The following is a 23718-nucleotide window of genomic DNA, read 5'->3' as shown; positions in this document are numbered from 1 at the left end:
ATATAGTTAATCAACAACTAAATTAAAGGATGAACTGTGGACGGTCATAGAAGACAATAGATTTGTAGTCTTTTTAAACTAATGTTTTAAAAGATCAAGGTTTATTTATTAGGAGGAAAGATTGTCACTTGAATGATCACGAATGTTATTAAAGGATTGAAACTGATTAATTCAACGACAAAATTTAATAACCCACTTAGAGACTATGAAAAAAACTTCAACTCGGCTATGTCATAGACTGCAGTGAAGCAGTACAATGGTAATCTCTTTAAGAGTTGAGACGTTCTTGGAAATATTTAAGTTGTGTTTTTCAAAATTATGAATGATCAGACGGATTAATGGAATGGAATTTTTCCATTTCTCTGTCTTTTTCTTTCTTTTTCTCTCTCCTTTACCACTCTCTGAATATTCAACGTGAAAATGTAGATCGGTCATCTTCATTTCAGTATAGACCAATTAATCACCAATGCATCGTAAATAATTGTTCTAATCTAGGATAAATATAAAGTCGTCAATCACCTCAGTAAAGGCAAAGAAGTTCCCATTTGGGAAATACATTACTTTAGTACTGCTTACTTCGGTTCTACAACATAGTCATGCTCAAATCTACTGTTAGAACAAATTTATCAATAGTAAGAATGAGTAATAAAATTGCATCTCTCCGAAGTATTTCTAAAAATATTACTTAGGAGCTTACAATCCTTATTGGTTTTTGTTCACAATTTAACGCGATTTTGGTACGTTTTATACTTTATAATGAGACGCCAAATTTTCAACATGAAATAACAATCAATTGTTTCAAGAATCGAATTAAAATGAAATATTTATTTTTTTATTTTCGTATTGCAGATTTCTGAATACAGATATTTGTACTCTAACTATTATGCCAGTATTCATCAACAGACAATAGAAGCTGCATCAATGTTGATTTTTCCCCAGCCAGAAGACGGGAATTGTAGTATAGAAGGTGAGTCTGACAATGTTTTCTCATCAGTGTTAATTTGTCTGTATCTTCTCTAGCTTACTGTTTTTATCTTGATATCTGTGGCATGTCAATTTCGTTCATTTCATATTCATTACTCATCTTTCTTTAATGCTCAACTATGCATGTTTCTCTCGCCACAAAAAGAAAGCAAGAAGACAGAAAAGCTTAGACTGGATTCACGCCTTATTGAGATCACGTGCCCAGGAAGAACATGGAAAATTGTTATGGCGGCGTGGAAGTGACCTTCCAGCAATGCCTAATAAATTTAACCACCGTATTGTATTTTCAGTGCACGTTTCTCTCCCAGGTGCATATTATCCTGTATCCTTTTCTCTCCTTGTATTGCATCCATTTAAGAGATATTCAATGTTTGATTCACAAATAATTCTTCAGCTCCAATGGATTGGTATGACAGTGAAATACCATTAAATGATTTACCTCTCATCACAATCCCTTCGAATCCCTACATATTTGATCCAAATTCGTTTGGTAAATTTGCCACTTTTTCTAAACACTTTTCAAAAGGTTTTTCTTTGAGTTTTGCTTTTTGTTTCATCTTGCATCGAAATTTGCACTTAATATTACACGCAGACACAGGAAACACAAGGACACATATAGTTAATCAACAACTAAATTAAAGGATAAACTGTGGACGGTCATAGAAGACAATAGATTTGTAGTCTTTTTAAAGTAATGTTTTAAAAGATCAAGGTTTATTTATTAGGAGGAAAGATTGTCACTTGAATGATCACGAATGTTATTAAAGGATTGAAACTGATTAATTCAACGACAAAATTTAATCACCCACTTAGAGTCTATGAAAAAAACTTCAACTCGGCTATGTCATAGACTGCAGTGAAGCAGTACCATGGTAATCTCTTTAAGAGTTGAGACGTCATGGGAAATACTTAAGTTGTGTTTTTCAAAATTATGAATGATCAGACGGATGAATGGAATGGAATTTTTCCATTTCTTTGTCTTTTTCTTTCTTTTTCTCTCTCCCTTACCACTCTCTGAATATTCAACGTGAAAATGAAGATCGGTCATCTTCATTTCAGTATAGACCAATTAATCACCAATGCATCGTAAATAATTGTTCTAATCTAGGATAAATATAAAGTCGTCAATCACCTCAGTAAAGGCAAAGAAGTTCCCATTTGGGAAATACATTACTTTAGTACTGCTTACTTCGGTTCTACAACATAGTCATCCTCAAATCTACTGTTAGAACAAATTTATCAATAGTAAGAATGAGTAATCAAATTGTATCTCTCCTAAGTACTTCTAAAATGTTACTTAGGAGCTTACAATCCTTATTGTTTTTTTTTTTCACGATTTAACGCGATTTTGGTACTTTTTATACTTTATAATGAGACGCCAAATTTTCAACATGAAATAACAATCAATTGTTTCAAGAATCAAATTAAAATGAAATGTTTTTTTATTTTCGTATTGCAGATTTCTGAATACAGATATTTGTACTCTAACTATTATGCCAGTATTCATCAACAGACAATAGAAGCTGCATCAATGTTGATTTTTCCCCAGCCAGAAGACGGGAATTGTAGTATAGAAGGTGAGTCTGACAATGTTTTCTCATCAGTGTTAATTTGTCTGTATCTTCTCTAGCTTACTGTTTTTATCTTGATATCTGTGGCATGTCAATTTCGTTCATTTCATATTCATTACTCATCTTTCTTTAATGCTCAACTATGCATGTTTCTCTCGCCACAAAAAGAAAGCAAGAATACAGAAAAGCTGAGACTGGATTCACGCCTTATTGAGATCACGTGCCCAGGAAGAACATGGAAAATTGTTATGGCGGCGTGGAAGTGACCTTCCAGCAATGCCTAATAAATTTAACCACCGTATTGTATTTTCAGTGCACGTTTCTCTCCCAGGTGCATATTATCCTGTATCCTTTTCTCTCCTTGTATTGCATCCATTTAAGAGATATTCAATGTTTGATTCACAAATAATTCTTCAGCTCCAATGGATTGGTATGACAGTGAAATACCATTAAATAATTTACCTCTCATCACAATCCCTTCGAATCCCTACATATTTGATCCAAATTCGTTTGGTAAATTTGCCACTTTTTCTAAACACTTTTCAAAAGGTTTTTCCTTGTAGTTTTGCTTTTTGTTTCATCTTGCATCGTAATTTGCACTTAATATTACACACAGACACAGGAAACACAAGGACACATATAGTTAATCAACAACTAAATTAAAGGATGAACTGTGGACGGTCATAGAAGACAATAGATTTGTAGTCTTTTTAAACTAATGTTTTAAAAGATCAAGGTTTATTTATTAGGAGGAAAGATTGTCACTTGAATGATCACGAATGTTATTAAAGGATTGAAACTGATTAATTCAACGACAAAATTTAATCACCCACTTAGAGTCTATGAAAAAAACTTCAACTCGGCTATGTCATAGACTGCAGTGAAGCAGTACCATGGTAATCTCTTTAAGAGTTGAGACGTCATGGGAAATATTTAAGTTGTGTTTTTCAAAATTATGAATGATCAGACGGATGAATGGAATGGAATTTTTCCATTTCTCTGTCTTTTTCTTTCTTTTTCTCTCTCCTTTACCACTCTCTGAATATTCAACGTGAAAATGTAGACCGGTCATCTTCATTTCAGTATAGACCAATTAATCACCAATGCATCGTAAATAATTGTTCTAATCTAGGATAAATATAAAGTCGTCAATCACCTCAGTAAAGGCAAAGAAGTTCCCATTTGTGAAATACATTACTTTAGTACTGCTTACTTCGGTTCTACAACATAGTCATCCTCAAATCTACTGTTAGAACAAATTTATCAATAGTAAGAATGAGTAATCAAATTGTATCTCTCCTAAGTATTACTAAAATATTACTTAGGAGCTTTCAATCCTTATTGTTTTTTTTTCACAATTTAACGCGATTTTGGTACTTTTTATACTTTATAATGAGACACCAAATTTTCAACATGAAATAACAATCAATTGTTTCAAGAATCAAATTAAAATGAAATATTTATTTTTTTATTTTCGTATTGCAGATTTCTGAATACAGATATTTGTACTCTAACTATTATGCCAGTATTCATCAACAGACAATAGAAGCTGCATCAATGTTGATTTTTCCCCAGCCAGAAGACGGGAATTGTAGAATAGAAGGTGAGTCTGACAATGTTTTCTCATCAGTGTTAATTTGTCTGTATCTTCTCTAGCTTACTGTTTTTATCTTGATATCTGTGGCATGTCAATTTCGTTCATTTCATATTCATTATTCATTTTTCTTTAATGCTCAACTATGCGTGTCTCTCTCGCCACAAAAAGAAAGCAAGAAGACAGAAAAGCTGAGACTGGATTCACGCCTTATTGAGATCACGTGCCCAGGAAGAACATGGAAAATTGTTATGGCGGCGTGGAAGTGACCTTCCAGCAATGCCTAATAAATTTTACCACCGTATTGTATTTTCAGTGCACGTTTCTCTCCCAGGTGCATATTATCCTGTATCCTTTTCTCTCCTTGTATTGCATCCATTTAAGAGATATTCAATGTTTGATTCACAAATAATCCTTCAGCTCCAATGGATTGGTATGACAGTGAAATACCATTAAATAATTTACCTCTCATCACAATCCCTTCGAATCCCTACATATTTGATCCAAATTCGTTTGGTAAATTTGCCACTTTTTCTAAACACTTTTCAAAAGGTTTTTCCTTGTAGTTTTTCTTTTTGTTTAATCTTGCATCGTAATTTGCACTTAATATTACACACAGACACAGGAAACACAAGGACACATATAGTTAATCAACAACTAAATTAAAGGATGAACTGTGGACGGTCATAGAAGACAATAGATTTGTAGTCTTTTTAAAGTAATGTTTTAAAAGATCAAGGTTTATTTATTAGGAGGAAAGATTGTCACTTGAATGATCACGAATGTTATTAAAGGATTGAAACTGATTAATTCAACGACAAAATTTAATCACCCACTTAGAGTCTATGAAAAAAACTTCAACTCGGCTATGTCATAGACTGCAGTGAAGCAGTACAATGGTAATCTCTTTAAGAGTTGAGACGTCATGGGAAATATTTAAGTTGTGTTTTTCAAAATTATGAATGATCAGACGGAAGAATGAAATGGAATTTTTCCATTTCTCTGTCTTTTTCTTTCTTTTTTCTCTCTCCCTTACCACTCTCTGAATATTCAACGTGAAAATGAAGATCGGTCATCTTCATTTCAGTATAGACCAATTAATCACCAATGCATCGTAAATAATTGTTCTAATCTAGGATAAATATAAAGTCGTCAATCACCTCAGTAAAGGCAAAGAAGTTCCCATTTGTGAAATACATTACCTTAGTACTGCTTACTTCGGTTCTACAACATAGTCATCCTCAAATCTACTGTTAGAACAAATTTATCAATAGTAAGAATGAGTAATCAAATTGTATCTCTCCTAAGTATTTCTAAAATGTTACTTAGGAGCTTACAATCCTTATTGTTTTTTTTTCACAATTTAACGCGATTTTGGTACTTTTTATACTTTATAATGACACACCAAATTTTCAACATGAAATAACAATCAATTGTTTCAAGAATCAAATTAAAATGAAATATTTATTTTTTTATTTTCGTATTGCAGATTTCTGAATACAGATATTTGTACTCTAACTATTATGCCAGTATTCATCAACAGACAATAGAAGCTGCATCAATGTTGATTTTTCCCCAGCCAGAAGACGCGAATTTTAGTATAGAAGGTGAGTCTGACAATGTTTTCTCATCAGTGTTAATTTGTCTGTATCTTCTCTAGCTTACTGTTTTTATCTTGATATCTGTGGCATGTCAATTTCGTTCATTTCATATTCATTATTCATTTTTCTTTAATGCTCAACTATGCGTGTCTCTCTCGCCACAAAAAGAAAGCAAGAAGACAGAAAAGCTGAGACTGGATTCACGCCTTATTGAGATCACGTGCCCAGGAAGAACATGGAAAATTGTTATGGCGGCGTGGAAGTGACCTTCCAGCAATGCCTAATAAATTTTACCACCGTATTGTATTTTCAGTGCACGTTTCTCTCCCAGGTGCATATTATCCTGTATCCTTTTCTCTCCTTGTATTGCATCCATTTAAGAGATATTCAATGTTTGATTCACAAATAATCCTTCAGCTCCAATGGATTGGTATGACAGTGAAATACCATTAAATAATTTACCTCTCATCACAATCCCTTCGAATCCCTACATATTTGATCCAAATTCGTTTGGTAAATTTGCCACTTTTTCTAAACACTTTTCAAAAGGTTTTTCCTTGTAGTTTTGCTTTTTGTTTCATCTTGCATCGTAATTTGCACTTAATATTACACACAGACACAGGAAACACTAGGACACATATAGTTAATCAACAACTAAATTAAAGGATGAACTGTGGACGGTCATAGAAGACAATAGATTTGTAGTCTTTTTAAAGTAATGTTTTAAAAGATCAAGGTTTATTTATTAGGAGGAAAGATTGTCACTTGAATGATCACGAATGTTATTAAAGGATTGAAACTGATTAATTCAACGACAAAATTTAATCACCCACTTAGAGTCTATAAAAAAAACTTCAACTCGGCTATGTCATAGACTGCAGTGAAGCAGTACCATGGTAATCTCTTTAAGAGTTGAGACGTCATGGGAAATATTTAAGTTGTGTTTTTCAAAATTATGAATGATCAGACGGATGAATGGAATGGAATTTTTCCATTTCTCTGTCTTTATCTTTCTTTTTCTCTCTCCCTTACCACTCTCTGAATATTCAACGTGAAAATGAAGATCGGTCATCTTCATTTCAGTATAGACCAATTAATCACCAATGCATCGTAAATAATTGTTCTAATCTAGGATAAATATAAAGTCGTCAATCACCTCAGTAAAGGCAAAGAAGTTCCCATTTGTGAAATACATTACTTTAGTACTGCTTACTTCGGTTCTACAACATAGTCATCCTCAAATCTACTGTTAGAACAAATTTATCAATAGTAAGAATGAGTAATCAAATTGTATCTCTCCAAAGTATTTCTAAAATGTTACTTAGGAGCTTACAATCCTTATTGTTTTTTTTTTCACAATTTTCCGCGATTTTGGTACTTTTTATACTTTATAATGAGACGCCAAATTTTCAACATGAAATAACAATCAATTGTTTCAAGAATCAAATTAAAATGAAATATTTATTTTTTTATTTTCGTATTGCAGATTTCTGAATACAGATATTTGTACTCTAACTATTATGGCAGTATTCATCAACAGACAATAGAAGCTGCATCAATGTTGATTTTTCCCCAGACAGAAGACGCGAATTGTAGTATAGAAGGCGAGTCTGACAATGTTTTCTCATCAGTGTTAATTTGTCTGTATCTTCTCTAGCTTACTGTTTTTATCTTGATATCTGTGGCATGTCAATTTCGTTCATTTCATATTCATTACTTATCTTTCTTTAATGCTCAACTATGCATGTTTCTCTCGCCACAAAAAGAAAGCAAGAAGACAGAAAAGCTGAGACTGGATTCACGCCTTATTGAGATCACGTGCCCAGGAAGAACATGGAAAATTGTTATGGCGGCGTGGAAGTGACCTTCCAGCAATGCCTAATAAATTTAACCACCGTATTGTATTTTCAGTGCACGTTTCTCTCCCAGGTGCATATTATCCTGTATCCTTTTCTCTCCTTGTATTGCATCCATTTAAGAGATATTCAATGTTTGATTCACAAATAATTCTTCAGCTCCAATGGATTGGTATGACAGTGAAATACCATTAAATAATTTACCTCTCATCACAATCCCTTCGAATCCCTACATATTTGATCCAAATTCGTTTGGTAAATTTGCCACTTTTTCTAAACACTTTTCAAAAGGTTTTTCTTTGAGTTTTGCTTTTTGTTTCATCTTGCATCGAAATTTGCACTTAATATTACACGCAGACACAGGAAACACAAGGACACATATAGTTAATCAACAACTAAATTAAAGGATAAACTGTGGACGGTCATAGAAGACAATGGATTTGTAGTCTTTTTAAAGTAATGTTTTAAAAGATCAAGGTTTATTTATTAGGAGGAAAGATTGTCACTTGAATGATCACGAATGTTATTAAAGGATTGAAACTGATTAATTCAACGACAAAATTTAATAACCCACTTAGAGTCTATGAAAAAAACTTCAACTCGGCTATGTCATAGACTGCAGTGAAGCAGTACCATGGTAATCTCTTTAAGAGTTGAGACGTTCTTGGAAATATTTAAGTTGTGTTTTTCAAAATTATGAATGATCAGACGGATTAATAGAATGGAATTTTTCCATTTCTCTGTCTTTTTCTTTCTTTTTCTCTCTCCCTTACCACTCTCTGAATATTCAACGTGAAAATGTAGACCGGTCATCTTCATTTCAGTATAGACCAATTAATCACCAATGCATCGTAAATAATTGTTCTAATCTAGGATAAATATAAAGTCGTCAATCACCTCAGTAAAGGCAAAGAAGTTCCCATTTGGGAAATACATTACTTTAGTACTGCTTACTTCGGTTCTACAACATAGTCATCCTCAAATCTACTGTAAGAACAAATTTATCAATAGTAAGAATGAGTAATCAAATTGTATCTCTCCGAAGTATTTCTACAAATATTACTTAGGAGCTTTCAATCCTTATTGTTTTTTTTTCACAATTTAACGCGATTTTGGTACTTTTTATACTTTATAATGAGACACCAAATTTTCAACATGAAATAACAATCAATTGTTTCAAGAATCAAATTAAAATGAAATATTTATTTTTTTATTTTCGTATTGCAGATTTCTGAATACAGATATTTGTACTCTAACTATTATGCCAGTATTCATCAACAGATAATAGAAGCTGCATCAATGTTGATTTTTCCCCAGCCAGAAGACGGGAATTGTAGTATAGAAGGTGAGTCTGACAATGTTTTCTCATCAGTGTTAATTTGTCTGTATCTTCTCTAGCTTACTGTGTTTATCTTGATATCTGTGGCATGTCAATTTCGTTCATTTCATATTCATTACTCATCTTTCTTTAATGCTCAACTATGCATGTCTCTCTCGCCACAAAAAGAAAGCAAGAAGACAGAAAAGCTGAGACTGGATTCACGCCTTATTGAGATCACGTGCCCAGGAAGAACATGGAAAATTGTTATGGCGGCGTGGAAGTGACCTTCCAGCAATGCCTAATAAATTTAACCACCGTATTGTATTTTCAGTGCACGTTTCTCTCCCAGGTGCATATTATCCTGTATCCTTTTCTCTCCTTGTATTGCATCCATTTAAGAGATATTCAATGTTTGATTCACAAATAATTCTTCAGCTCCAATGGATTGGTATGACAGTGAAATACCATTAAATAATTTACCTCTCATCACAATCCCTTCGAATCCCTACATATTTGATCCAAATCCGTTTGGTAAATTTGCCACTTTTTCTAAACACTTTTCAAAAGGTTTTTCTTTGAGTTTTTCTTTTTGTTTCATCTTGCATCGAAATTTGCACTTAATATTACACACAGACACAGGAAACACTAGGACACATATAGTTAATCAACAACTAAATTAAAGGATGAACTGTGGACGGTCATAGAAGACAATAGATTTGTAGTCTTTTTAAAGTAATGTTTTAAAAGATCAAGGTTTATTTATTAGGAGGAAAGATTGTCACTTGAATGATCACGAATGTTATTAAAGGATTGAAACTGATTAATTCAACGACAAAATTTAATAACCCACTTAGAGTCTATGAAAAAAACTTCAACTCGGCTATGTCATAGACTGCAGTGAAGCAGTACCATGGTAATCTCTTTAAGAGTTGAGACGTCATGGGAAATATTTAAGTTGTGTTTTTCAAAATTATGAATGATCAGACGGATGAATGGAATGGAATTTTTCCATTTCTCTGTCTTTTTCTTTCTTTTTCTCTCTCCCTTACCACTCTCTGAATATTCAACGTGAAAATGAAGATCGGTCATCTTCATTTCAGTATAGACCAATTAATCACCAATGCATCGTAAATAATTGTTCTAATCTAGGATAAATATAAAGTCGTCAATCACCTCAGTAAAGGCAAAGAAGTTCCCATTTGGGAAATACATTACTTTAGTACTGCTTACTTCGGTTCTACAACATAGTCATCCTCAAATCTACTGTTAGAACAAATTTATCAATAGTAAGAATGAGTAATCAAATTGTATATCTCCTAAGTATTTCTAAAATGTTACTTAGGAGCTTACAATCCTTATTGTTTTTTTTTTTCACAATTTAACGCGATTTTGGTACTTTTTATACTTTATAATGAGACGCCAAATTTTCAACATGAAATAACAATCAATTGTTTCAAGAATCAAATTAAAATGAAATGTTTTTTTATTTTCGTATTGCAGATTTCTGAATACAGATATTTGTACTCTAACTATTATGCCAGTATTCATCAACAGACAATAGAAGCTGCATCAATGTTGATTTTTCCCCAGCCAGAAGACGGGAATTGTAGTATAGAAGGTGAGTCTGACAATGTTTTCTCATCAGTGTTAATTTGTCTGTATCTTCTCTAGCTTACTGTTTTTATCTTGATATCTGTGGCATGTCAATTTCGTTCATTTCATATTCATTACTCATCTTTCTTTAATGCTCAACTATGCATGTTTCTCTCGCCACAAAAAGAAAGCAAGAAGACAGAAAAGCTGAGACTGGATTCACGCCTTATTGAGATCACGTGCCCAGGAAGAACATGGAAAATTGTTATGGCGGCGTGGAAGTGACCTTCCAGCAATGCCTAATAAATTTAACCACCGTATTGTATTTTCAGTGCACGTTTCTCTCCCAGGTGCATATTATCCTGTATCCTTTTCTCTCCTTGTATTGCATCCATTTAAGAGATATTCAATGTTTGATTCACAAATAATTCTTCAGCTCCAATGGATTGGTATGACAGTGAAATACCATTAAATAATTTACCTCTCATCACAATCCCTTCGAATCCCTACATATTTGATCCAAATCCGTTTGGTAAATTTGCCACTTTTTCTAAACACTTTTCAAAAGGTTTTTCTTTGAGTTTTTCTTTTTGTTTCATCTTGCATCGAAATTTGCACTTAATATTACACGCAGACACAGGAAACACAAGGACACATATAGTTAATCAACAACTAAATTAAAGGATAAACTTTGGACGGTCATAGAAGACAATAGATTTGTAGTCTTTTTAAAGTAATGTTTTAAAAGATCAAGGTTTATTTATTAGGAGGAAAGATTGTCACTTGAATGATCACGAATGTTATTAAAGGATTGAAACTGATTAATTCAACGACAAAATTTAATCACCCACTTAGAGTCTATGAAAAAAACTTCAACTCGGCTATGTCATAGACTGCAGTGAAGCAGTACCATGGTAATCTCTTTAAGAGTTGAGACGTCATGGGAAATATTTAAGTTGTGTTTTTCAAAATTATGAATGATCAGACGGATGAATGGAATGGAATTTTTCCATTTCTTTGTCTTTTTCTTTCTTTTTCTCTCTCCCTTACCACTCTCTGAATATTCAACGTGAAAATGAAGATCGGTCATCTTCATTTCAGTATAGACCAATTAATCACCAATGCATCGTAAATAATTGTTCTAATCTAGGATAAATATAAAGTCGTCAATCACCTCAGTAAAGGCAAAGAAGTTCCCATTTGGGAAATACATTACTTTAGTACTGCTTACTTCGGTTCTACAACATAGTCATCCTCAAATCTACTGTTAGAACAAATTTATCAATAGTAAGAATGAGTAATCAAATTGTATCTCTCCTAAGTATTACTAAAATGTTACTTAGGAGCTTACAATCCTTATTGTTTTTTTTTTCACAATTTAACGCGATTTTGGTACTTTTTATACTTTATAATGAGACGCCAAATTTTCAACATGAAATAACAATCAATTGTTTCAAGAATCAAATTAAAATGAAATGTTTTTTTATTTTCGTATTGCAGATTTCTGAATACAGATATTTGTACTCTAACTATTATGCCAGTATTCATCAACAGACAATAGAAGCTGCATCAATGTTGATTTTTCCCCAGCCAGAAGACGGGAATTGTAGTATAGAAGGTGAGTCTGACAATGTTTTCTCATCAGTGTTAATTTGTCTTTATCTTCTCTAGCTTACTGTTTTTATCTTGATATCTGTGGCATGTCAATTTCGTTCATTTCATATTCATTACTCATCTTTCTTTAATGCTCAACTATGCATGTTTCTCTCGCCACAAAAAGAAAGCAAGAAGACAGAAAAGCTGAGACTGGATTCACGCCTTATTGAGATCACGTGCCAAGGAAGAACATGGAAAATTGTTATGGCGGCGTGGAAGTGACCTTCCAGCAATGCCTAATAAATTTAACCACCGTATTGTATTTTCAGTGCACGTTTCTCTCCCAGGTGCATATTATCCTGTATCCTTTTCTCTCCTTGTATTGCATCCATTTAAGAGATATTCAATGTTTGATTCACAAATAATTCTTCAGCTCCAATGGATTGGTATGACAGTGAAATACCATTAAATAATTTACCTCTCATCACAATCCCTTCGAATCCCTACATATTTGATCCAAATCCGTTTGGTAAATTTGCCACTTTTTCTAAACACTTTTCAAAAGGTTTTTCTTTGAGTTTTTCTTTTTGTTTCATCTTGCATCGAAATTTGCACTTAATATTACACGCAGACACAGGAAACACAAGGACACATATAGTTAATCAACAACTAAATTAAAGGATGAACTGTGGACGGTCATAGAAGACAATAGATTTGTAGTCTTTTTAAACTAATGTTTTAAAAGATCAAGGTTTATTTATTAGGAGGAAAGATTGTCACTTGAATGATCACGAATGTTATTAAAGGATTGAAACTGATTAATTCAACGACAAAATTTAATAACCCACTTAGAGACTATGAAAAAAACTTCAACTCGGCTATGTCATAGACTGCAGTGAAGCAGTACAATGGTAATCTCTTTAAGAGTTGAGACGTTCTTGGAAATATTTAAGTTGTGTTTTTCAAAATTATGAATGATCAGACGGATTAATGGAATGGAATTTTTCCATTTCTCTGTCTTTTTCTTTCTTTTTCTCTCTCCTTTACCACTCTCTGAATATTCAACGTGAAAATGTAGATCGGTCATCTTCATTTCAGTATAGACCAATTAATCACCAATGCATCGTAAATAATTGTTCTAATCTAGGATAAATATAAAGTCGTCAATCACCTCAGTAAAGGCAAAGAAGTTCCCATTTGGGAAATACATTACTTTAGTACTGCTTACTTCGGTTCTACAACATAGTCATGCTCAAATCTACTGTTAGAACAAATTTATCAATAGTAAGAATGAGTAATAAAATTGCATCTCTCCGAAGTATTTCTAAAAATATTACTTAGGAGCTTACAATCCTTATTGGTTTTTGTTCACAATTTAACGCGATTTTGGTACGTTTTATACTTTATAATGAGACGCCAAATTTTCAACATGAAATAACAATCAATTGTTTCAAGAATCGAATTAAAATGAAATATTTATTTTTTTATTTTCGTATTGCAGATTTCTGAATACAGATATTTGTACTCTAACTATTATGCCAGTATTCATCAACAGACAATAGAAGCTGCATCAATGTTGATTTTTCCCCAGCCAGAAGACGGGAATTGTAGTATAGAAGGTGAGTCTGACAATGTTTTCTCATCAGTGTTAATTTGTCTGTATCTTCTCTAGCTTACTGTTTTTATCTTGATATCTGTGGCATGTCAATTTCGTTCATTTCATATTCATTACTCATCTTTCTTTAATGCTCAACTATGCATGTTTCTCTCGCCACAAAAAGAAAGCAAGAAGACAGAAAAGCTTAGACTGGATTCACGCCTTATTGAGATCACGTGCCCAGGAAGAACATGGAAAATTGTTATGGCGGCGTGGAAGTGACCTTCCAGCAATGCCTAATAAATTTAACCACCGTATTGTATTTTCAGTGCACGTTTCTCTCCCAGGTGCATATTATCCTGTATCCTTTTCTCTCCTTGTATTGCATCCATTTAAGAGATATTCAATGTTTGATTCACAAATAATTCTTCAGCTCCAATGGATTGGTATGACAGTGAAATACCATTAAATGATTTACCTCTCATCACAATCCCTTCGAATCCCTACATATTTGATCCAAATTCGTTTGGTAAATTTGCCACTTTTTCTAAACACTTTTCAAAAGGTTTTTCTTTGAGTTTTGCTTTTTGTTTCATCTTGCATCGAAATTTGCACTTAATATTACACGCAGACACAGGAAACACAAGGACACATATAGTTAATCAACAACTAAATTAAAGGATAAACTGTGGACGGTCATAGAAGACAATAGATTTGTAGTCTTTTTAAAGTAATGTTTTAAAAGATCAAGGTTTATTTATTAGGAGGAAAGATTGTCACTTGAATGATCACGAATGTTATTAAAGGATTGAAACTGATTAATTCAACGACAAAATTTAATCACCCACTTAGAGTCTATGAAAAAAACTTCAACTCGGCTATGTCATAGACTGCAGTGAAGCAGTACCATGGTAATCTCTTTAAGAGTTGAGACGTCATGGGAAATATTTAAGTTGTGTTTTTCAAAATTATGAATGATCAGACGGATGAATGGAATGGAATTTTTCCATTTCTTTGTCTTTTTCTTTCTTTTTCTCTCTCCCTTACCACTCTCTGAATATTCAACGTGAAAATGAAGATCGGTCATCTTCATTTCAGTATAGACCAATTAATCACCAATGCATCGTAAATAATTGTTCTAATCTAGGATAAATATAAAGTCGTCAATCACCTCAGTAAAGGCAAAGAAGTTCCCATTTGGGAAATACATTACTTTAGTACTGCTTACTTCGGTTCTACAACATAGTCATCCTCAAATCTACTGTTAGAACAAATTTATCAATAGTAAGAATGAGTAATCAAATTGTATCTCTCCTAAGTATTTCTAAAATGTTACTTAGGAGCTTACAATCCTTATTGTTTTTTTTTTTCACAATTTAACGCGATTTTGGTACTTTTTATACTTTATAATGAGACGCCAAATTTTCAACATGAAATAACAATCAATTGTTTCAAGAATCAAATTAAAATGAAATGTTTTTTTATTTTCGTATTGCAGATTTCTGAATACAGATATTTGTACTCTAACTATTATGCCAGTATTCATCAACAGACAATAGAAGCTGCATCAATGTTGATTTTTCCCCAGCCAGAAGACGGGAATTGTAGTATAGAAGGTGAGTCTGACAATGTTTTCTCATCAGTGTTAATTTGTCTGTATCTTCTCTAGCTTACTGTTTTTATCTTGATATCTGTGGCATGTCAATTTCGTTCATTTCATATTCATTACTCATCTTTCTTTAATGCTCAACTATGCATGTTTCTCTCGCCACAAAAAGAAAGCAAGAATACAGAAAAGCTGAGACTGGATTCACGCCTTATTGAGATCACGTGCCCAGGAAGAACATGGAAAATTGTTATGGCGGCGTGGAAGTGACCTTCCAGCAATGCCTAATAAATTTAACCACCGTATTGTATTTTCAGTGCACGTTTCTCTCCCAGGTGCATATTATCCTGTATCCTTTTCTCTCCTTGTATTGCATCCATTTAAGAGATATTCAATGTTTGATTCACAAATAATTCTTCAGCTCCAATGGATTGGTATGACAGTGAAATACCATTAAATAATTTACCTCTCATCACAATCCCTTCGAATCCCTACATATTTGATCCAAATTCGTTTGGTAAATTTGCCACTTTTTCTAAACACTTTTCAAAAGGTTTTTCCTTGTAGTTTTGCTTTTTGTTTCATCTTGCATCGTAATTTGCACTTAATATTACACACAGACACAGGAAACACAAGGACACATATAGTTAATCAACAACTAAATTAAAGGATGAACTGTGGACGGTCATAGAAGACAATAGATTTGTAGTCTTTTTAAACTAATGTTTTAAAAGATCAAGGTTTATTTATTAGGAGGAAAGATTGTCACTTGAATGATCACGAATGTTATTAAAGGATTGAAACTGATTAATTCAACGACAAAATTTAATCACCCACTTAGAGTCTATGAAAAAAACTTCAACTCGGCTATGTCATAGACTGCAGTGAAGCAGTACCATGGTAATCTCTTTAAGAGTTGAGACGTCATGGGAAATATTTAAGTTGTGTTTTTCAAAATTATGAATGATCAGACGGAAGAATGAAATGGAATTTTTCCATTTCTCTGTCTTTTTCTTTCTTTTTTCTCTCTCCCTTACCACTCTCTGAATATTCAACGTGAAAATGAAGATCGGTCATCTTCATTTCAGTATAGACCAATTAATCACCAATGCATCGTAAATAATTGTTCTAATCTAGGATAAATATAAAGTCGTCAATCACCTCAGTAAAGGCAAAGAAGTTCCCATTTGTGAAATACATTACCTTAGTACTGCTTACTTCGGTTCTACAACATAGTCATCCTCAAATCTACTGTTAGAACAAATTTATCAATAGTAAGAATGAGTAATCAAATTGTATCTCTCCTAAGTATTTCTAAAATGTTACTTAGGAGCTTACAATCCTTATTGTTTTTTTTTCACAATTTAACGCGATTTTGGTACTTTTTATACTTTATAATGACACACCAAATTTTCAACATGAAATAACAATCAATTGTTTCAAGAATCAAATTAAAATGAAATATTTATTTTTTTATTTTCGTATTGCAGATTTCTGAATACAGATATTTGTACTCTAACTATTATGCCAGTATTCATCAACAGACAATAGAAGCTGCATCAATGTTGATTTTTCCCCAGCCAGAAGACGCGAATTTTAGTATAGAAGGTGAGTCTGACAATGTTTTCTCATCAGTGTTAATTTGTCTGTATCTTCTCTAGCTTACTGTTTTTATCTTGATATCTGTGGCATGTCAATTTCGTTCATTTCATATTCATTACTCATCTTTCTTTAATGCTCAACTATGCGTGTCTCTCTCGCCACAAAAAGAAAGCAAGAAGACAGAAAAGCTGAGACTGGATTCACGCCTTATTGAGATCACGTGCCCAGGAAGAACATGGAAAATTGTTATGGCGGCGTGGAAGTGACCTTCCAGCAATGCCTAATAAATTTTACCACCGTATTGTATTTTCAGTGCACGTTTCTCTCCCAGGTGCATATTATCCTGTATCCTTTTCTCTCCTTGTATTGCATCCATTTAAGAGATATTCAATGTTTGATTCACAAATAATCCTTCAGCTCCAATGGATTGGTATGACAGTGAAATACCATTAAATAATTTACCTCTCATCACAATCCCTTCGAATCCCTACATATTTGATCCAAATTCGTTTGGTAAATTTGCCACTTTTTCTAAACACTTTTCAAAAGGTTTTTCCTTGTAGTTTTGCTTTTTGTTTCATCTTGCATCGTAATTTGCACTTAATATTACACACAGACACAGGAAACACTAGGACACATATAGTTAATCAACAACTAAATTAAAGGATGAACTGTGGACGGTCATAGAAGACAATAGATTTGTAGTCTTTTTAAACTAATGTTTTAAAAGATCAAGGTTTATTTATTAGGAGGAAAGATTGTCACTTGAATGATCACGAATGTTATTAAAGGATTGAAACTGATTAATTCAACGACAAAATTTAATCACCCACTTAGAGTCTATGAAAAAAACTTCAACTCGGCTATGTCATTGACTTCAATGAAGCAGTACCATGGTAATCTCTTTAAGAGTTGAGACGTTCTTGGAAATATTTAAGTTGTGTTTTTCAAAATTATGAATGATCAGACGGATGAATGGAATGGAATTTTTCCATTTCTCTGTCTTTTTCTTTCTTTTTCTCTCTCCCTTACCACTCTCTGAATATTCAACGTGAAAATGAAGATCGGTCATCTTCATTTCAGTATAGACCAATTAATCACCAATGTATCGTAAATAATTGTTCTAATCTAGGATAAATATAAAGTCGTCAATCACCTCAGTAAAGGCAAAGACTGTTCCCATTTGTGAAATACATTACTTTAGTACTGCTTACTTCGGTTCTACAACATAGTCATCCTCAAATCTACTGTTAGAACAAATTTATCAATAGTAAGAATGAGTAATCAAATTGTATCTCTCCAAAGTATTTCTAAAATGTTACTTAGGAGCTTACAATCCTTATTGTTTTTTTTTTTTCACAATTTTCCGCGATTTTGGTACTTTTTATACTTTATAATGAGACGCCAAATTTTCAACATGAAATAACAATCAATTGTTTCAAGAATCAAATTAAAATGAAATATTTATTTTTTTATTTTCGTATTGCAGATTTCTGAATACAGATATTTGTACTCTAACTATTATGCCAGTATTCATCAACAGACAATAGAAGCTGCATCAATGTTGATTTTTCCCCAGCCAGAAGACGCGAATTGTAGTATAGAAGGCGAGTCTGACAATGTTTTCTCATCAGTGTTAATTTGTCTGTATCTTCTCTAGCTTACTGTGTTTATCTTGATATCTGTGGCATGTCAATTTCGTTCATTTCATATTCATTACTCATCTTTCTTTAATGCTCAACTATGCATGTTTCTCTCGCCACAAAAAGAAAGCAAGAAGACAGAAAAGCTGAGACTGGATTCACGCCTTATTGAGATCACGTGCCCAGGAAGAACATGGAAAATTGTTATGGCGGCGTGGAAGTGACCTTCCAGCAATGCCTAATAAATTTAACCACCGTATTGTATTTTCAGTGCACGTTTCTCTCCCAGGTGCATATTATCCTGTATCCTTTTCTCTCCTTGTATTGCATCCATTTAAGAGATATTCAATGTTTGATTCACAAATAATCCTTCAGCTCCAATGGATTGGTATGACAGTGAAATACCATTAAATAATTTACCTCTCATCACAATCCCTTCGAATCCCTACATATTTGATCCAAATTCGTTTGGTAAATTTGCCACTTTTTCTAAACACTTTTCAAAAGGTTTTTCTTTGAGTTTTGCTTTTTGTTTCATCTTGCATCGAAATTTGCACTTAATATTACACGCAGACACAGGAAACAAAAGGACACATATAGTTAATCAACAACTAAATTAAAGGATAAACTGTGGACGGTCATAGAAGACAATGGATTTGTAGTCTTTTTAAACTAATGTTTTAAAAGATCAAGGTTTATTTATTAGGAGGAAAGATTGTCACTTGAATGATCACGAATGTTATTAAAGGATTGAAACTGATTAATTCAACGACAAAATTTAATAACCCACTTAGAGTCTATGAAAAAAACTTCAACTCGGCTATGTCATAGACTGCAGTGAAGCAGTACCATGGTAATCTCTTTAAGAGTTGAGACGTTCTTTGAAATATTTAAGTTGTGTTTTTCAAAATTATGAATGATCAGACGAATTAATAGAATGGAATTTTTCCATTTCTCTGTCTTTTTCTTTCTTTTTCTCTCTCCTTTACCACTCTCTGAATATTCAACGTGAAAATGTAGACCGGTCATCTTCATTTCAGTATAGACCAATTAATCACCAATGCATCGTAAATAATTGTTCTAATCTAGGATAAATATAAAGTCGTCAATCACCTCAGTAAAGGCAAAGAAGTTCCCATTTGTGAAATACATTACTTTAGTACTGCTTACTTCGGTTCTACAACATAGTCATCCTCAAATCTACTGTAAGAACAAATTTATCAATAGTAAGAATGAGTAATCAAATTGTATCTCTCCGAAGTATTTCTACAAATATTACTTAGGAGCTTTCAATCCTTATTGTTTTTTTTTCACAATTTAACGCGATTTTGGTACTTTTTATACTTTATAATGAGACACCAAATTTTCAACATGAAATAACAATCAATTGTTTCAAGAATCAAATTAAAATGAAATATTTATTTTTTTATTTTCGTATTGCAGATTTCTGAATACAGATATTTGTACTCTAACTATTATGCCAGTATTCATCAACAGATAATAGAAGCTGCATCAATGTTGATTTTTCCCCAGCCAGAAGACGGGAATTGTAGTATAGAAGGTGAGTCTGACAATGTTTTCTCATCAGTGTTAATTTGTCTGTATCTTCTCTAGCTTACTGTTTTTATCTTGATATCTGTGGCATGTCAATTTCGTTCATTTCATATTCATTACTCATCTTTCTTTAATGCTCAACTATGCCTGTTTCTCTCGCCACAAAAAGAAAGCAAGAAGACAGAAAAGCTGAGACTGGATTCACGCCTTATTGAGATCACGTGCCCAGGAAGAACATGGAAAATTGTTATGGCGGCGTGGAAGTGACCTTCCAGCAATGCCTAATAAATTTAACCACCGTATTGTATTTTCAGTGCACGTTTCTCTCCCAGGTGCATATTATCCTGTATCCTTTTCTCTCCTTGTATTGCATCCATTTAAGAGATATTCAATGTTTGATTCACAAATAATTCTTCAGCTCCAATGGATTGGTATGACAGTGAAATACTATTAAATAATTTACCTCTCATCACAATCCCTTCGAATCCCTACATATTTGATCCAAATCCGTTTGGTAAATTTGCCACTTTTTCTAAACACTTTTCAAAAGGTTTTTCTTTGAGTTTTTCTTTTTGTTTCATCTTGCATCGAAATTTGCACTTAATATTACACGCAGACACAGGAAACACAAGGACACATATAGTTAATCAACAACTAAATTAAAGGATGAACTGTGGACGGTCATAGAAGACAATAGATTTGTAGTCTTTTTAAACTAATGTTTTAAAAGATCAAGGTTTATTTATTAGGAGGAAAGATTGTCACTTGAATGATCACGAATGTTATTAAAGGATTGAAACTGATTAATTCAACGACAAAATTTAATCACCCACTTAGAGTCTATGAAAAAAACTTCAACTCGGCTATGTCATAGACTGCAGTGAAGCAGTACCATGGTAATCTCTTTAAGAGTTGAGACGTGATGGGAAATATTTAAGTTTTGTTTTTCAAAATTATGAATGATCAGACGGATGAATGGAATGGAATTTTTCCATTTCTTTGTCTTTTTCTTTCTTTTTCTCTCTCCCTTACCACTCTCTGAATATTCAACGTGAAAATGAAGATCGGTCATCTTCATTTCAGTATAGACCAATTAATCACCAATGCATCGTAAATAATTATTCTAATCTAGGATAAATATAAAGTCGTCAATCACCTCAGTAAAGGCAAAGAAGTTCCCATTTGGGAAATACATTACTTTAGTACTGCTTACTTCGGTTCTACAACATAGTCATCCTCAAATCTACTGTTAGAACAAATTTATCAATAGTAAGAATGAGTAATCAAATTGTATATCTCCTAAGTATTTCTAAAATGTTACTTAGGAGCTTACAATCCTTATTGTTTTTTTTTTTCACAATTTAACGCGATTTTGGTACTTTTTATACTTTATAATGAGACGCCAAATTTTCAACATGAAATAACAATCAATTGTTTCAAGAATCAAATTAAAATGAAATGTTTTTTTATTTTCGTATTGCAGATTTCTGAATACAGATATTTGTACTCTAACTATTATGCCAGTATTCATCAACAGACAATAGAAGCTGCATCAATGTTGATTTTTCCCCAGCCAGAAGACGGGAATTGTAGTATAGAAGGTGAGTCTGACAATGTTTTCTCATCAGTGTTAATTTGTCTGTATCTTCTCTAGCTTACTGTTTTTATCTTGATATCTGTGGCATGTCAATTTCGTTCATTTCATATTCATTACTCATCTTTCTTTAATGCTCAACTATGCATGTTTCTCTCGCCACAAAAAGAAAGCAAGAAGACAGAAAAGCTTAGACTGGATTCACGCCTTATTGAGATCACGTGCCCAGGAAGAACATGGAAAATTGTTATGGCGGCGTGGAAGTGACCTTCCAGCAATGCCTAATAAATTTAACCACCGTATTGTATTTTCAGTGCACGTTTCTCTCCCAGGTGCATATTATCCTGTATCCTTTTCTCTCCTTGTATTGCATCCATTTAAGAGATATTCAATGTTTGATTCACAAATAATTCTTCAGCTCCAATGGATTGTTATGACAGTGAAATACCATTAAATAATTTACCTCTCATCACAATCCCTTCGAATCCCTACATATTTGATCCAAATTCGTTTGGTAAATTTGCCACTTTTTCTAAACACTTTTCAAAAGGTTTTTCTTTGAGTTTTGCTTTTTGTTTCATCTTGCATCGTAATTTGCACTTAATATTACACACAGACACAGGAAACACAAGGACACATATAGTTAATCAACAACTAAATTAAAGGATGAACTGTGGACGGTCATAGAAGACAATAGATTTGTAGTCTTTTTAAACTAATGTTTTAAAAGATCAAGGTTTATTTATTAGGAGGAAAGATTGTCACTTGAATGATCACGAATGTTATTAAAGGATTGAAACTGATTAATTCAACGACAAAATTTAATCACCCACTTAGAGTCTATGAAAAAAACTTCAACTCGGCTATGTCATAGACTGCAGTGAAGCAGTACCATGGTAATCTCTTTAAGAGTTGAGACGTCATGGGAAATATTTAAGTTGTGTTTTTCAAAATTATGAATGATCAGACGGATGAATGGAATGGAATTTTTCCATTTCTCTGTCTTTTTCTTTCTTTTTCTCTCTCCTTTACCACTCTCTGAATATTCAACGTGAAAATGTAGACCGGTCATCTTCATTTCAGTATAGACCAATTAATCACCAATGCATCGTAAATAATTGTTCTAATCTAGGATAAATATAAAGTCGTCAATCACCTCAGTAAAGGCAAAGAAGTTCCCATTTGTGAAATACATTACTTTAGTACTGCTTACTTCGGTTCTACAACATAGTCATCCTCAAATCTACTGTTAGAACAAATTTATCAATAGTAAGAATGAGTAATCAAATTGTATCTCTCCGAAGTATTTCTAAAAATATTACTTAGGAGCTTTCAATCCTTATTGTTTTTTTTTCACAATTTAACGCGATTTTGGTACTTTTTATACTTTATAATGAGACACCAAATTTTCAACATGAAATAACAATCAATTGTTTCAAGAATCAAATTAAAATGAAATATTTATTTTTTTATTTTCGTATTGCAGATTTCTGAATACAGATATTTGTACTCTAACTATTATGCCAGTATTCATCAACAGACAATAGAAGCTGCATCAATGTTGATTTTTCCCCAGCCAGAAGACGGGAATTGTAGAATAGAAGGTGAGTCTGACAATGTTTTCTCATCAGTGTTAATTTGTCTGTATCTTCTCTAGCTTACTGTTTTTATCTTGATATCTGTGGCATGTCAATTTCGTTCATTTCATATTCATTATTCATTTTTCTTTAATGCTCAACTATGCGTGTCTCTCTCGCCACAAAAAGAAAGCAAGAAGACAGAAAAGCTGAGACTGGATTCACGCCTTATTGAGATCACGTGCCCAGGAAGAACATGGAAAATTGTTATGGCGGCGTGGAAGTGACCTTCCAGCAATGCCTAATAAATTTTACCACCGTATTGTATTTTCAGTGCACGTTTCTCTCCCAGGTGCATATTATCCTGTATCCTTTTCTCTCCTTGTATTGCATCCATTTAAGAGATATTCAATGTTTGATTCACAAATA

Source organism: Euprymna scolopes, chromosome 15 (genome assembly GCF_053919585.1).
Source record: "Euprymna scolopes isolate OS-2025 chromosome 15, ASM5391958v1, whole genome shotgun sequence".
NCBI lineage: Eukaryota > Metazoa > Mollusca > Cephalopoda > Sepiida > Sepiolidae > Euprymna > Euprymna scolopes.
Note: the sequence above shows the minus strand (reverse complement) of the source record.